This window comes from Puntigrus tetrazona, chromosome 3 (genome assembly GCF_018831695.1).
Source record: "Puntigrus tetrazona isolate hp1 chromosome 3, ASM1883169v1, whole genome shotgun sequence".
Lineage (NCBI taxonomy): Eukaryota > Metazoa > Chordata > Actinopteri > Cypriniformes > Cyprinidae > Puntigrus > Puntigrus tetrazona.
The window spans coordinates 7,219,701-7,234,853 of record NC_056701.1 but is presented as its reverse complement, the minus strand read 5'-3'; the positions used below and the strand labels follow the sequence as shown (position 1 = coordinate 7,234,853).

Here is a 15,153-nt window from a genome sequence, read left to right as displayed (position 1 = left end):
GTAAAGATGTCAAAACACAATTTTCAAGTTCAAGTCCACTGATTTAAATCTATTCTATAGTCGGGTTGATTTGTGGAACAAAAATGGCAGACCAACTGTCAATCAAACTCCCCATGAAAGGCCAATTTTGGTGTTTTAAGCCATGCCTGAGCGCGTTTGACTACCAAAGCCCAGATAATCATGCTCGTTTCAAGACCTGCAGTGCCTAGTGTGAGTACATCCTAAGACTCAGGAAAATGAAGAAATACAAACAAAAATTTTCTAACAGAATGTACAGGTGACAGTTACAGAACCAAACTGTTATCTTAGCTACATGCTAATGCTAAATCCAATGCTTCCTAGACTTTTCTAGATCCATCACTTAGGGACTATTCACACAAAAGATGTCATGTTCTGTCTGCTATATGATCAAATAAAAGAAAATGTGTGTATGCGAGTAGTGTTTATTATGAAGTGACAAGCATAATGCAGCTAATTTAATCGTTTTAGTGGATCCATGTGAACAGATTATCATTGTCATGGTAACATACCCCAAAGCATGAGATGCTAGGTAGTAAAAAAAAAAAATTTTCAATGTTTTTTAATTCTATATTTTTAATGTGTTTTGCATTGGTGTAAAGCACTCTGGTCAACTGTTGTGTTTAGTCGTGCTATAGAACTAAAACTGACATAATATTTTTTCGTAAAAACATGTCGTAACAATCAGTGTAATATTTGTTCTTAAAATTATTAACAATGTCAAGTATTTTCTTTTCATCAACTCCCTTAATAAACATTGGGTAATCATTACTGGAAATGTTCATTTCATCTAACCTCTCCCCAGTTCTCTGCTCCACGGTCTCTTTTGCTTAATTGTACAAAATATTTACAAAACAGGGCAGCTTAAGCGATCAAGAATATGGTCATGTAGAATAAGGCATTAATATGCGTTTTATAAGTACTAATAAATAGGCGATATACTAGTAATATGCATGCTAGTAAGCGACTAGAAAGAAATGGTCCTTAAAACAAAGCGCTACTGTTTTTATAAGGGTTGGCTGGAACACAACTGAGAGAAATTGACTTCATGCATCCACTAAAATCACCAAAACATCACCTGATTAAGACGGCTAAAGTAAAGTCAGTGTTTTTTCCAGCAAAATAACGTTCGTAAGTTTTGCTAAGGTGTCTGAATACTTTTTGGGGCCGCTGTACACCTGCGTAAACGTCCGCATGCTCTTTCTCAACTGGTTTAACATGCTTTCTGTAACCGCGTTCCAAGAGCGGATGACAGATAAACACTCGCATATACAAACACTGTTTCTGGAGAACAGTGATTTCATTGTGCGCATGTTTCATTCAGAGGAACTGTAAACAAACGATTTAGATCACAACCAGGACTTGGCGCTCTGGGCCTTTGTATTTCCTCCGAAAGCTTTCAAGACTGTTTGCCAGGGTGAGTACGTTTTACCTATAAAACTTTATATGACTTTATTAGAGTCAAAAATCAGTCGAGTTCCTGGAGTACCAAGTAAAACATTAACCGCTGTAAAAATGTCAGCCCGGTTGTTTTCATCGACTACACCATCAGATATGTGCATCGGTGTTCTCCAGGGACATCAACAGACACACGTTGACTTGTGGGTCAGAGGTTATCATAATTCATTGTGTAGCTTTTGGATTCGAACAACTGAACTCCTGTTTCAAAGATTTAGTTGTGCGCTGCTCGAGGACTGCTGCTGTTTTACAGGTGGGTGGACACCTGCTTCATTCACTCGACTCAGAAAAGAGTGACGACAGATCTCAGTAAATACCTGGCGCTGAGACGCGATGAGCGTCTGTTTGCTCATGAAAAGACATCAGTGATCTATGCAGTGAAATTTGATCTCGGCCTCTGTGTGATATTTCAGAATTACATTAGCTTAAGCGAAAGGGGAGGAAGCAGCAAGCGGTATTGCTCAACCAAAGGTCAACTAAATCAAGTTCAAAGATTCACTTCAGTTTTCTGATTTCGAAATGCAGTTCCATTAGTACTGCTCATTGTATTCATTTTTTTTGTTCTATGCTTATTTATTTATTTGTTTTCTTTGTGAATTTCTTTAGGGACATGCACTGTTTTAAGTCCTGGTGGGTCTTCATTTATTTATGTATTTATTTTTAAAGCTGATTCAGAATTTTATTAAGAGCGGGAACAGTAGGCACATTATTAATTACATATGATTTTTAAAATTTGAATTTTTTAAAATTGAAAATAAGAAAATGTCAGCCGGTTTTTAAAGTCAGGTATGTTTTTATTTTAAACAAATGATATAAAACGATCAGATATATTCCTAAGTAAGCATGTAATACTGTTATTACATACTGTATGTAATAAAAGTATTACATGCATGTATATACCATGCTTACTGTTATTACAGTATTATAGTGCTGTTGTTACACACTATAACAATGATGTTTCTCTAGTTTTAATAACGATAATATTAAATCCATTGAAACAGATTTTATTAACCCTCCCTCCCAAAACACGAGTTAAATATTAAGCAATATGTAACACTGACTAAATCAGTAAGTATTATTTTGAAATATCTTGTTAGGAAAGCATGTTCTGATTTCTGTTCCAAAATGATTAAAGCTAAACATTTATTACATTATTTATTAGAAACTGTATATAGAACTAAACTGTCTGTATTTCCTTGAATTGTTTTCCCTCACAGAAAGATAATATGTCTCTTATACTCTAAACGCAATAAAACCCCCTTTTGGTTTCAATTGACTAGCGCTGATTTCCTAAATAAACAGATTTATCATTTCAATTGGACTATCACAGTATTTTATGTTAATAGACACCACAAATAAAAATAAAATGCTCGGTTTGTGATCCACATTTCAACATAAGCAAAAAAATCCCACGGGTACTGAAAGTAACAGCACATTTCATGGAAAAAGCCACGCACTAAAATAAATACGCAGTGACAGAATCAGTCAGCAGTGAGCTGAAAAGAGACATTCCTTGAGAATTCTTCAGACCTGATCAGCTTTAGATTGAATATAACCACATTTCTGTATCATTTCATGTCTTGGCTTCAGAGAGAGAACACGTCTTTCTGGTGAAATGGATTGAGCGAATACCCAGAAAACGCTGGCCCAATTGTTGCCAAGCTCTTGCAAAATACTTAATTTGTCCCACAGAAAAACAAGTGGGACTTGCCAAGGCCTGGTCCATTACATATCACAGTGACAAACACATAACCTGCAGAGACAGTACGGGAGAGGTTTTGTCGTGAAGGGGAGCTGTGCCAAAACAGCCCTTATAAAAAAAAAAAAAGCCATTTTGAGTTCCCTGCGTACAGTTAAAAGAGCAGAAAATGGCTTCCAAACTGCTCTGTGTGTGAGGAACAGGACAAGCGCTGCGTCCAAAACCAAAAGCAGCAGCATGGATTTTGGTTTCAGACATTGGAAGGCTCTTCAATATCATGTCTAACGTTCTAAAACAAATTCAAATCATACGCACACAGTATTTTGTTACTGCGATGTCTATATTTCATCAATATCAAACATTTACGTAATGCTACTGTGTTGCGAACACATGTACGTATACTTTTGTTGTACAATAAAGCAGGTCTTCTGAAGATTGTTCATCGTACTGATAAAACACTCAATATATAACTACATTAAAATTAATGTGTTTAAAGTTAAAGGATCAAATTTACATGCCACTTGCAGAACTTTTAATTGCTTTTTGATCCCCTTATAAATAGGACTTTAAGTGCCCCAATTATGGATGTTTGAAAACTACTTTTCATACAGTGTGTAACATAGATCTAAGTGAATAAAAACATCCTGCAAAGTTTGAAAATCTGAAAGAGAACCTTGTATGAAGCTACCTGGTGTCATGGCATAAACATACCTGGGTTCACTTTTTAGCGAGACACAAAATATGTACCAATGAGTACGTATCACTGCAGTTTCCAAAAAACGCAACATAATAAAAATGTACCAGGGTTCACATATTGAACCTGTGATTTAGAGCCACTCAGTGGACATTTCTCTTCGAAACTGTGGCAAAACGTGCGGTAAGGCATTTAAAAACGATGTTGTACAAAAAGTGCATAGAGTTACATATTGGTTCCAGGTTGGTATAAAGTTATTGTCTCTCAAAAGAAGAAACAAGTCTGTTTTAATCGGACCAATCACCGCAGATTAGAGTCAAGAAAAAAAAGAATCATTGAGTGAATCGTTTGGGAGTCTTTGAACAAATACATTCTTGTATGCAATTTCAGAATTATTATTGTTTTTGAAATATAGTAATATATAAATGATAACTCCCGAATACTGACAAGCATTCATGGTAAACTAAAATATACTATAACATAATTTCTAAAGAAATGTGTATGTAATCAATTTAAATATATATTTTTAATGATTAAGTTGCATTTTAGATACAACATAATAAAATATAATAACATGCCGTTTTTGAGTAACACAACAAAGTGAAACCTACAATCAATTATTTGTCCTTTAGTCAACAGCCAACTGTCCAAAAGATTAAAAGATGATATATATGTAAATTAAATAAAAAAAGTGTACTTATTCATTCTGTTTCAGTGAAGCACATTTTAATGCAAATTGTTTGATTTTCATATTGTCAATGAGGCACTTAAAACTTTTATTAGACTGCACAGCAAATAACCCGCAGTTAGTGCTGTATCTCATTTCACATGCAAAAAATAAAATTATATAGAGTAGATGTCTTAAAGGCACAGCAGCATATGGCCACACCAGCTTGTGGAATTCTAAGGGTCAGATGGAGAGTTTAAAATAGTAATACAAAACTAAATATAACTGTTTTGGTTGAAACCCCCCCCTGCATAAATGTACCTCATTATAAACATTATGAGCGGACATCAGGGAGAAAAATTAACTAGGAGAATCCACGATATGACCCCATTAAAAATGAAACCCCGAGCAGGTGCTGGGGGAAGTAAGCGGTGCGGACAAGCACTTGGACGAAAATGAGGTTTTTCTTATTAAGATCTCGTTTCATGCACGCTGTGCTGACAACGTGGAACAGAGTGACCGCAGCAGGTCTGCTCGAGTCCTGCACGGCGAGGGAGCGGAGGCCAGCTGGAACAGCTCGATGATAGTCGTGGCGCTGGAAACGGGAACCAAAAAGGCGGTCTGACCAGTTCATAAGCAGCACCGCCGCAGGCCTCAGCACCACCCCGCGCACACTCCTCGCGCACACTCGCACGCCTGCAGACACACGACGTCGTCACGCTCCGAGTCACACACGAGCAGCCGCGAGCGGAAAAACGCTCACGCTCAAGTTCACAGGGTCATCAAACCCAAGAAAGCCTCCGAAATCTAAAGCACACAGAGAGAGAGTTCGACGGCGGATTCAGTAAGAGCTCATTTTCACACGCTTGGTCAAATACAGTTACGTTCATTAAGAAAACAAAAAAGAAAGAGAGCAACTCTTCCAGTCTTGTCAGTGATTAGGGCAGTTTTGTTGAAAACGCGGCGATGAATAGAGCCACGGCACAATGCCTGCGGGGCTAAAAGAGCTTCGGTTCTATTGCAACGTGTGGAGAGGTTTGTCTTTGCAAACACCTGTTGGATTGCATTAATCACCAATGCAAGACCAGACATGAGTGCAGGTGAACTGTGAATAAAGAGAGAGACAGATGACAGGTGCTTCGAAAACAAGACGTGTGTTAAAGGAGTGCGACTGGCTGTTTTCAAAAACTTGGCTGAAACTTGCCAGTCAGTAGTGATGATGCACATAGGAAAAAAAATAAATCAGTACTGTGAGAGTAGCTGCTTTCAAAACAACTTGGGAAGCGTAACTGGGCAACTTTACCCCCCCCCTCTTTTTTTTTTTTGGCGAGCTCCAGTGTAGCATGGCAAAACAATACATTGCTGTTTATGTTATGCTGTAGAGAGCAAAAAGGCGTTCACACATGCAGTGATTTAGCAAGAAGGTACTGTGAGCGACTCCTTTGTATGATTTGTCTTTCCCCTCTGCACAGTGTCAGAAATTGTTTTGACGCATTATACACTGTCACAGTTTATGCACAAACTCTTCCATCCGTGCAGAATGTAATTTTTAGCTGAGCTGTTTTGTTGTGAAAATGGAAGGATTTGTTAGTTTTGCCGGCAATATATGTTGTTTATGATCATATTTTAAAAAACTCTGCAACATTAGTGCATCCAGCGGCATGCATGTCCATTATGACCAACAATAAAGGCACTGGATAATATTATGTGATAAAATTACTGCATGAGTGAATAGCTAATTGCTTTCTTGGCTTCAAAAGGTTTAGATCAAACTGTTATTTTTAATGATATGTCATCACTCTTCACTAATTAATTTAGATCATCTCACAGTTATGCTTTCTCGAGTCACTTATGACATTTTGCATTGTCTTTTTCTTAAAGACTTGCATTAATCACACTGTTGTAAATTTTACTTTATTATAAATTTTACCTAAGTTTATATCCACTTTTGTTTATAATATTACCTTCTTACCGGAATGAACCAGAGCTATGTTTTTTCTTTTTTTTGTTTAGTAAAAGCTGTCCCTTGCTCGTCCTGAACAGTTAAACTGATGCTCCAGAAGGGGGGTGAAAACTTTTTGAATTTAAAGACGTGGGTAAAGTGATCTTATTTAGTCTTCCGAGAAATATGTAGAAATATATAATCTGTAGCCTCTGAAGGGTAGTACGAAATATATTATGTTTAGGTAAAATAAGAAAAATACACACATCTCTATTGTGTCAAAAGTTTTCACCCCTGGCTCTTGCACGTCCTGTTTTTGTTCAATGTGTTCCTAGATCTACATATTTTGTTGACCCTGGAACAACATTTTAATCCAAAAATTTAGCCATGGCCATATCTTTCCAAACACTGATTGCAAGCCTAAACTATAAACTGGTTCTTCAAATCTGACTGGCTGATCACAACGTTGTTCCAGGGTCAGCAAAGATGTTGACCTAGGAATATGCTGAATTCAGCAAAATAAGGCTCTGGCTTTTAATGCATTGATTTATGTTCTGGAGTATTAGTGAGCATTTTAGCCTTCTGAAATAACCTCTCGGTTGTCCTCAGACATACAGTCTTTGTTGGAAATGTACAAAAAATGCTGGAAAACCAAATAATTTGTGGGACCTGATGGCAGCTTAACTGTTCAGGACAAACAAGAGACTCATTAAAAATTGATAAACAAAAACACACAGGGCTTATTTTTATGAATTCTGCTATTTTCTCTGGTGTACTATAGGTATGTAACATCTTGAGTTCAAATCTTACAAGTGAGTTCTTATTCAGGTCAGTATTAAATAAAAAATAACATGAATTTTGTATGATCCGTCTTTTTGGAAGATTCTAAAAGGCAGTTGTCAACTTTTGACCTCAACCGTATGCTCCATATTATTTACACTAAATGACAAAGATCAAGTTCCTCCTGTGATGTAAGTCAATGTCTCTTTTCACACCTCAAAAAGTCACATGACTTGAAGGATAATTTTTTGAAGCATAAGGACTTTCTTCATATCCTTTAGTAATAGGGACATGTAAGTAACAATACGTAACAGTAATAGAGGCTTTGTAAGTGTGCTGGTATTTAGGTCTCTAGGTGAAGACTGTCTTGTAAAAACCTGTAAAACATCACATGTGCAGAGCTAAGCTGCTTTCTGCTCCCGCCATCTCATGCGTATGATCAAAATCCCAGGATATGTCTCCAAACAAAGCCTATAATTCAAGCTTGCCACCTTACTAGAAACTCAGTCTTTCTCTCTTGCCCTCTTACATAAACTTACCGCACAGCTAATAATGAATTCTTATTTCACAAAGAGCTAATTGCAATTGTGTGTGTGTATATATATATATATATATATATATATATATATATATATATATATATATATATATATATATATATACCCACACATATGTGTGTCTCTCTATACATACATCGACATAAATCCTTAGATTTCTTTTCCATATTTGAGCAGACAAGAAAAGAAAATCTCAGCTGCAAAAGAAAACAGGATCACACCTGCAGGCGGGATTACAGCGCCAGCAGAACTGTGTTCCAGACCACTCTCTGGGATCAGATCAATCCTCTCATGTGCCTGCTTTCCGCTAAAGCCGCTTAAAGACGTTATATCACAGAAAAAGTGGATTGTACTCGTTCTTTTGAAATAAAAGACTTTGTTGTACTATGTAGACATACTCTAACTTCAGAGTTCAAAAGTCCACTTAGAACTTTCATAGAAACTAAGCTTGCAAAGAGGGTTCATTCAGAAATCTCATTAAAAAATCAATTAGATTAGATATTAACATACTGCATGACCGCCCACGTTTACACATCATTTACGGTCATGGCCAAAAATATTGGCACCCTTGGTAAATATTATCAAAAAAGGCTGTGAAAATGAATCTGCATTCTTATTTCTTTTGATCGTTTATTTAACAAAAATCTAACTGTTCATTGAATAATATCAATTTCAAATATCATTATGAAATAAATGTTTTTCTCAAATAGACTTTGGACACAATTATCGGTAGGCCTAAAAATTCCTATAAGTAAAATATCTCTACAGTATATTCCCATTTATATTCACAATTTGGATGATTATGAACATGAAATTATCCAGCCATGGCTTCCTGCTTTACAGAAATATGAATAGGAGGGATAAACAAAGCCCAAATTCAAATTGGGTCTGGCTTCTATGGTCAGATGACACTAAAAAATTATCTTTTTATCTAGCAGCGAACACTCAAGATGGGTTTGGTGAACACAGGAATAAAAAGTACCCCATGTGTACAATTACAAAGGATTAACAATGCAGATCATATTTACCAAGGGTGCCAATATTTTTGATATGACTGTATCAGCCAAATGAGGTAAAAGGAAAAAGCTATGATAAGAGTAGTGTGTGTAGCACCTCCAGCTCTGCATGAAAAAGCATACAAAATCATATAAAAACAAGATCTAATATAACAAAATCTAACATATTCTAACTTTCAAGAACAGCAAAGACAACAAAAAATACTTTGGTACAAAGATGCTTTACAAAGATGTTTATTAAAAAAATGGAGCAGTGCCAATTATATTTCAAGCTTTTCAAGAAGGTTTGCTTTATCAAACTGTTTTAAACTCTCCCCCAAAACATAATTTGGGCCTTATTCTGTTTAAAATAATGCCAGGCCAGTTTGTTCTTTGTTTTTGAAGTATATGAATTATTATGAAGTATATTGGGGCCTTGAAAGAACAGAAAAATAGCAGATGATGGTCACATGAAAAATACAATAAACCTCTGAACTGTATAAATGGAACAAACTGTAAGATATGGCATTAGTGCAGCATGTTTCACTTCTAAGCATGAACATTTCCAAATCATCCCAGCCACAAAAGGCTGTTGACATACATTGTACATCTTTTGCACATGACCATCAGTCAAATGTGAAATTGTGGTGTTTTCAGATTTATTATATTCCAAACAGACTCTTATCAGAAAAGAGCACACCTAATGATAGGCCTGTCAGCTCACACTTCCTCCCAGTGTCCCTCACAACATCCTGAGTGAGTAAATCAGAAATATTGGCAGAGCGTGGCGCGGAGTGGCCGGAAACCCTCTGGAAGCGTGAATAGTTTCTGGTGCGGGTCCAGGCTGACCCCAGCCTCCCATTGAGGGAGCTTCTCCAACTTTCATCCGTTAAGGAAACATCTGGATACCAATGGCCCGGACTGTTGTGTGTGTGTGAGCGGAGGATGCTGGAATGTGTGCATGCAGACGAAAAGACAGTAAATGCCATTGCTCAGCCAAGCATCATTATTCATCATCATTCATTTTGATCATATTTGCCTCTTTTGCCAAGCTAAACATAAAAAACCCCAAAATCTGAAACCACCAAAAAGCAGCTGCCTAGAAATTCACTGGTATTGTGGCAAAGATTTTTAAAAAGTCTGCAAGTTTTTTTGGCATTACAATCCATATTCAGCACCTGTCGCAGCGTTTAATAAATGAAAGTAGTGGGACATTCTAAAAAATATTGTTTGTCCCAAGATTAAGACTCAGTGTACTAAGACAGCTGTAATAAAAGGTAAAATTCCTTACCTTGTGGATGATGATGCACCCAAAACATGAATGCAACACACAATATTGCATGTTTTCTGTCTTTTTCTTTCTTTGGGAAAACTCTTAATTTTCTGGCTGCATCTGCTTGCCTTTATGTATGCATCAGCAGTATGGTTTATGCTGAATTTTTATATTTTAGAATCACTTTCTATGTTTCACTTTGAATGGAAACAGCATGACGTGTATTATATCTTAAAATGTACAGAAATATATGCACTCAGAGGAAGCAATTACACACACACACACACACACACACACACGTATACGTATAAACTAAAAACTTTGTTCCATGATTGGAATAAATTACCTAGCCAGCACCAATCTCATTGCACACCATCTCAAATGTTCTTTTATTAGTTTTAACACGCTTGTTAACAGACAAGTTTCTTTAGTTCATTACAATGCTCTTTACAATAATAATAACAATAAACAACAACTGAAAGGTCCTTTGAGGAACCCAAATTGTACTCCTTTTTTATTGTATTGTTGGATTGATGATTAATAACTGATGGCAAAGATCAAAGACCTAGTAATGTTTAACCCAGCTTGTTTAACTTCCTTTCAGGCTGAAAAATACCTTGGTTTGTTTCGGCTAGGTAACACTTATTGAATTCTTCCAGATCGTTCATCACCGGTGTCCCTGTCTCTTCGTCTTTCACCGCAGACGGATAGAGTGATGCTGAGCACTGGACATGCAGAGACAAGGGTTGTGTTGTTTTTGAAGAGGAACACGGTCTGTCTGTCCACCAGCAGGTGAAGGAGACAAAGAAGAGTTGTAGCATTCATCCTTATGTCTGAGTGAAGAATAACCACACGGTGTGTTGACAGAGGTGAGAGGGATGGGGTCGAAGGTCACACCTGCTGATAATTCAGCTGTCTGAACAGACAATTCTCCCACATGGATGTACCTTATTGAAACCGACAAAGATGGGCTGAAAAAAGTAAAAACAACATCTGTTTTTCTTTGAGATGTTCTTAAAACTCTTAAATAATAAATAATAACGTAATAAAGTGCAAATCACCATATGTAGCAGAGTTAAGAGCAAGCAAAACTATTTAGAAAAAAAGCCAACAGGTCAAAGGTTGTGCATTAATTTGGAGGAAGTTATCAGGTTGCACAGGCATGATGCACACACTCTCAAAAAAGGCCATATTAATACATTTCACTGTTTGATAAAATAAAGATTCTTTATTGTCATCTATGGTTCCATAAAGAAGCTTTAGATCAATGGCATCCTTCTAAGCGTCCTTATAGTGGAAAATGTTCTTTAGATTATTAAATTGTTCTTCACACTAAGAAAAATAAATGTTCACTGATATGTTCTTTTGGAGGTAGTCTTTCTATATCGAGAAAACCCCCTTTTATAACCTATATTTTTAAGAGTTTAAGGACTACCGCTGCCAATGGTTTCTATGATCTACTTCTTACAATGCTTTAAGGAAATTCAGCTCAGCACTACATCAATAAATTGATTGGATATTTCCCAATATGTAAACAGAATGGAATCGTTGAAGTGACCAATCAAACACAGAGGCAGCAGTATGGACGTGGTTTTTGGGAACTGTTGAGAGGATGTTGTGCTTCCTGTGCGAATCAACTTCTGACCCAGTCTATCCTCTCCACCTGGAACCAGACCACGTCTCCACTTTTCCTCTCTTCTACTTTCTCACTATACTGTAGCTCCATCCAACAAACATAATTGTTGTCTTAGTGCTGCATGACTGCTTTGCCAGCAAAGACAACAGCCCTTTCTCCTGGGCTCCACTGTATAAAATCTGCTATTCTGTGCACCCACGGTCTCTCATCTGCTCTAATTTGGGCTGACACCCCCCACTTTGAAGTCCATGGGTGCTGTGAACCTGGGCCCACCCAACAAAAGCAGGCTGATCCGAGACTGACGCTCCAGCAGACCCACTTATGCTGACATAGGATTGGAAAAAAGACAAGGCCTTTTTTTTTTACCTAAGAAGCTTTCACGCTAGAGCTTCTCCTGCAGACCTAAGACAGTTTAACGTCAGTCAGTTTGGTTTGTTTCATTGGCGTCAAAGCAATATGTTCCAAGTTGTGAAAGAGAACTGCTTTAGTACTATAATATAATTTTTTACATTTCTTGCATTTGTGGTAGAGAGATGCAGTGTGCAACATGTAAAGTTTTGGTGGCTAATCTAGTATGAGTCATTAAATAGAAATGTGGTGAAACAAATATAATGTTTAGATTCAAATGTGAGTATTAGGTCATTCGTAGGTCCGTTACGTCATTATTAGTGGCAAGAGTAAACATGTCTGTTAATATGTTCATCATTCCAAAGAAATCTTGAGCTTTTCTAAAAATATTTGGCAGAAATCACTCATTCGTGTCTACATTCGACTCACAATTTTTGTTTATTTTGAAAGCCAAAGCTGCTCTTTTCTGTGGAAATCCATAGTGATCACTGACTATAATAATAATAATTATAATCACACATTATAGTCCTCTAGTGACCCAGAACTGCCAGTAACAAGTCTAGGATAACAAATAATTTTTTATAACTTTCAGAGTTGTTTTGACCACTGTAAATTTGAGTAAAGACAATGTACATTCATGCTCTTAACTGCATAACAGTTCCAAAAATAGCTATGTTTATGGACTGTACCTATTTTTCAGTTTCATTTTGTCAAATCTGTGTTAATGTTGTCTCCTTGCTAAAGTATAAAGAGTCTGTATGACGCCGTGGGCCTATAAAAACTGTGGTTTTACAATTTCCTCCAGGACACAGGCACCGCTTGTTGGTGATGGAACATTGGGAAGAACCGGGATGTGGTTGGCATGAAGTGGGACGGGATGGGCGATTGAAAGGCCTATTCATACCACTTACCACTGACCTACAGTTGAGGTCTGTTTAGCTAAAGCTCAGCGAAAGAGCCAATGTCAAAAAGAGAGATGGGCAAAGAGCAAGAGAAGCATGTTGTGTTGATAAGTGCCCTCAGCATCAACATTTAATCCATTAAACCGGCCATAATGTCTATTCTTCAGCCTGACACAATGCCAGTGAACGTATTTAACTTCACAAAACAAAAGAATGTCTGGAAAATGCGTCTGAATCGAACCGTGTCAGACCTGAAAGACATGCATTCTCCCGTCTCCCCAATCTCTGACCTCTCTCTCTCTCTCTCTCCCCCGAAACGTTAGGATATGCAAAACCGCCATCCTCGTGATTTGCATGTGGTTAGAGGCCATGAGGTTGCAGGCAGAAGACTCTTTGTAGTGTGATGGCGCTGGAATGTGTCTGTGTTCACGGTGCTAATACGTCCGCGCGAGGAAACAAGGCGAGTTCCAACAGTTCGCCCCCTAAGGTCCTTTACTGGCTTTGCCATGTGTTTGTTTTGAGAGCTCTGAATGAAACCATGCACTCTTGATGACACCACCCCGGCGTAATGCCGTCTAGCACCTAGAGGATTACTTTGTTTCTTTATTCACCCCTCCACCCATCACGTACGGTACAGTGGGTGCAAAGGGTTTATCCACCAACTGCTTCTATCCCAGCACCCTCAGGCCCACACAGACGAAGAAAATAGAGGTGTGGAAAACGCAGCTTTTCTGCTGATCTGTTCCCGAGACCATTCGGCTCAGTTCTGCGGCCAAAACAAGCTCGCTGTCAAGTCTCGGAAAATTTTCGGGGCTAAAATCGGAGAAGCTGATATAGCGCTGTCTTGCCAACTGGTACATGGCTGCAGAAGGGCTTATAGAAGAAAATGACGGAAAGAAGGAGCGGGGGGAGAAAAACAGGATGGGTAGTTCTAATTTGGGGACTATTCATTTGGGCCTCAATCATTCTCTTAGACCAGCAGATATCAAGATCTGCCAAAATGTTCCCTTAACAAGCACTTCATCTCCATTACCCAATTACGGTGTCTCAGGGCAATTTGAGTCAGCATAGCTCAAGGTAAAACGTATAATTTAAAAATAAGTTATTTATATCTGGTGAATGACTCTTGGCATGGCGGTGAATGGCAGAAGTTGTCCATAAGAATAAGAATGGGTTTAAAGAACGAAGCGCTGGATTTATTCCCATGGATCTTAAAACCGGGCAAATCGTACCAAGCAGTATTTACATTTGTTTAACCAAAAGCCATTTAGATGTGCAATCTTGAGCGAGCTTTGCATATTAAAATGAAGGCAGTGTTTAGCAGCGGGGTTGTAACAGTGCTGCCAGAGGCTCATCTGGACTACTGTTAAACTCTGATGTTTTGCTCCGGGGCTACTCCGTGACACATGACTGCCTGATCGCCTCTTTGCATATGTGAACGAATGCGAGCGTGGATATATCATCCTGCAATAAACCAGAGAATTACCTCAGCGCGCAAAAACTCAGCATGTTCCATTCACTACATCTGGTTCACTTTAGCTCCAGCATCCCAAGGAGCTTTCACCTCCAAAAGCGTCCACACACAGAGCGTATTAGATTTGTGTGTGCGCAGGGGGCTGTGTTGCAATGGCTTACGTTGAATTGGCTCAACTTGAGGTTTTATGGCTAATGTTTTATTTATCAATAACTTCATTGTGTTATGCTTGAAAGAGCCATCCATATTCACAGGAAGAACCGAAGGGAATAGAAGCGTCCAGCTCCACTTTGTTGGACCTCGTCAGCACATCTCCCTTTCAAGTGCTCCACCATACAGAGTTGTGGTTTGTGATCCAAGCTTGCAATAAAAGAGGAACTGATGATGAATTTTCTTGAATGTTTTCTACATAAGCGCAGCTGGAACTTTCTGGGAGCCATTTTTAGCTCCGAAATGCAAAGTGCAGAGTAACCGGTCATGATATGAGGCCCTCACGGCAATTATGCGATGAGGAGGAGGCACTGCTGGAAGAAACCGGTTTATAAAGGTGTGCATATCTGGCAGCGATTGGGATGGATAGAGGGAGAGAGAGGAACAGAGCAGAGGAAAAACAGGAAAGGAATGCATATGGTGTTTATAGTCACACTCGGTTAAGACTGTCAAAGCCAAAGTGTATATCTTCAATTCCAGGCAGTAGAACGTGTAAAGAG

The 15,153-nt window shown here is 38.1% G+C and overlaps 1 long non-coding RNA gene across 1 annotated transcript; it reads left to right on the top strand.

Annotated features, from left to right (window-relative positions):
- The first annotated feature begins 1,110 nt into the window (after positions 1 to 1,110).
- Positions 1,111 to 14,832, top strand: LOC122331317. The gene is made up of 3 exons (XR_006248150.1): positions 1,111 to 1,435; positions 10,743 to 11,063; positions 11,622 to 14,832. It is a non-coding gene; the product is annotated as an uncharacterized LOC122331317 (long non-coding RNA).
- The last annotated feature ends 321 nt before the right edge of the window (positions 14,833 to 15,153 follow it).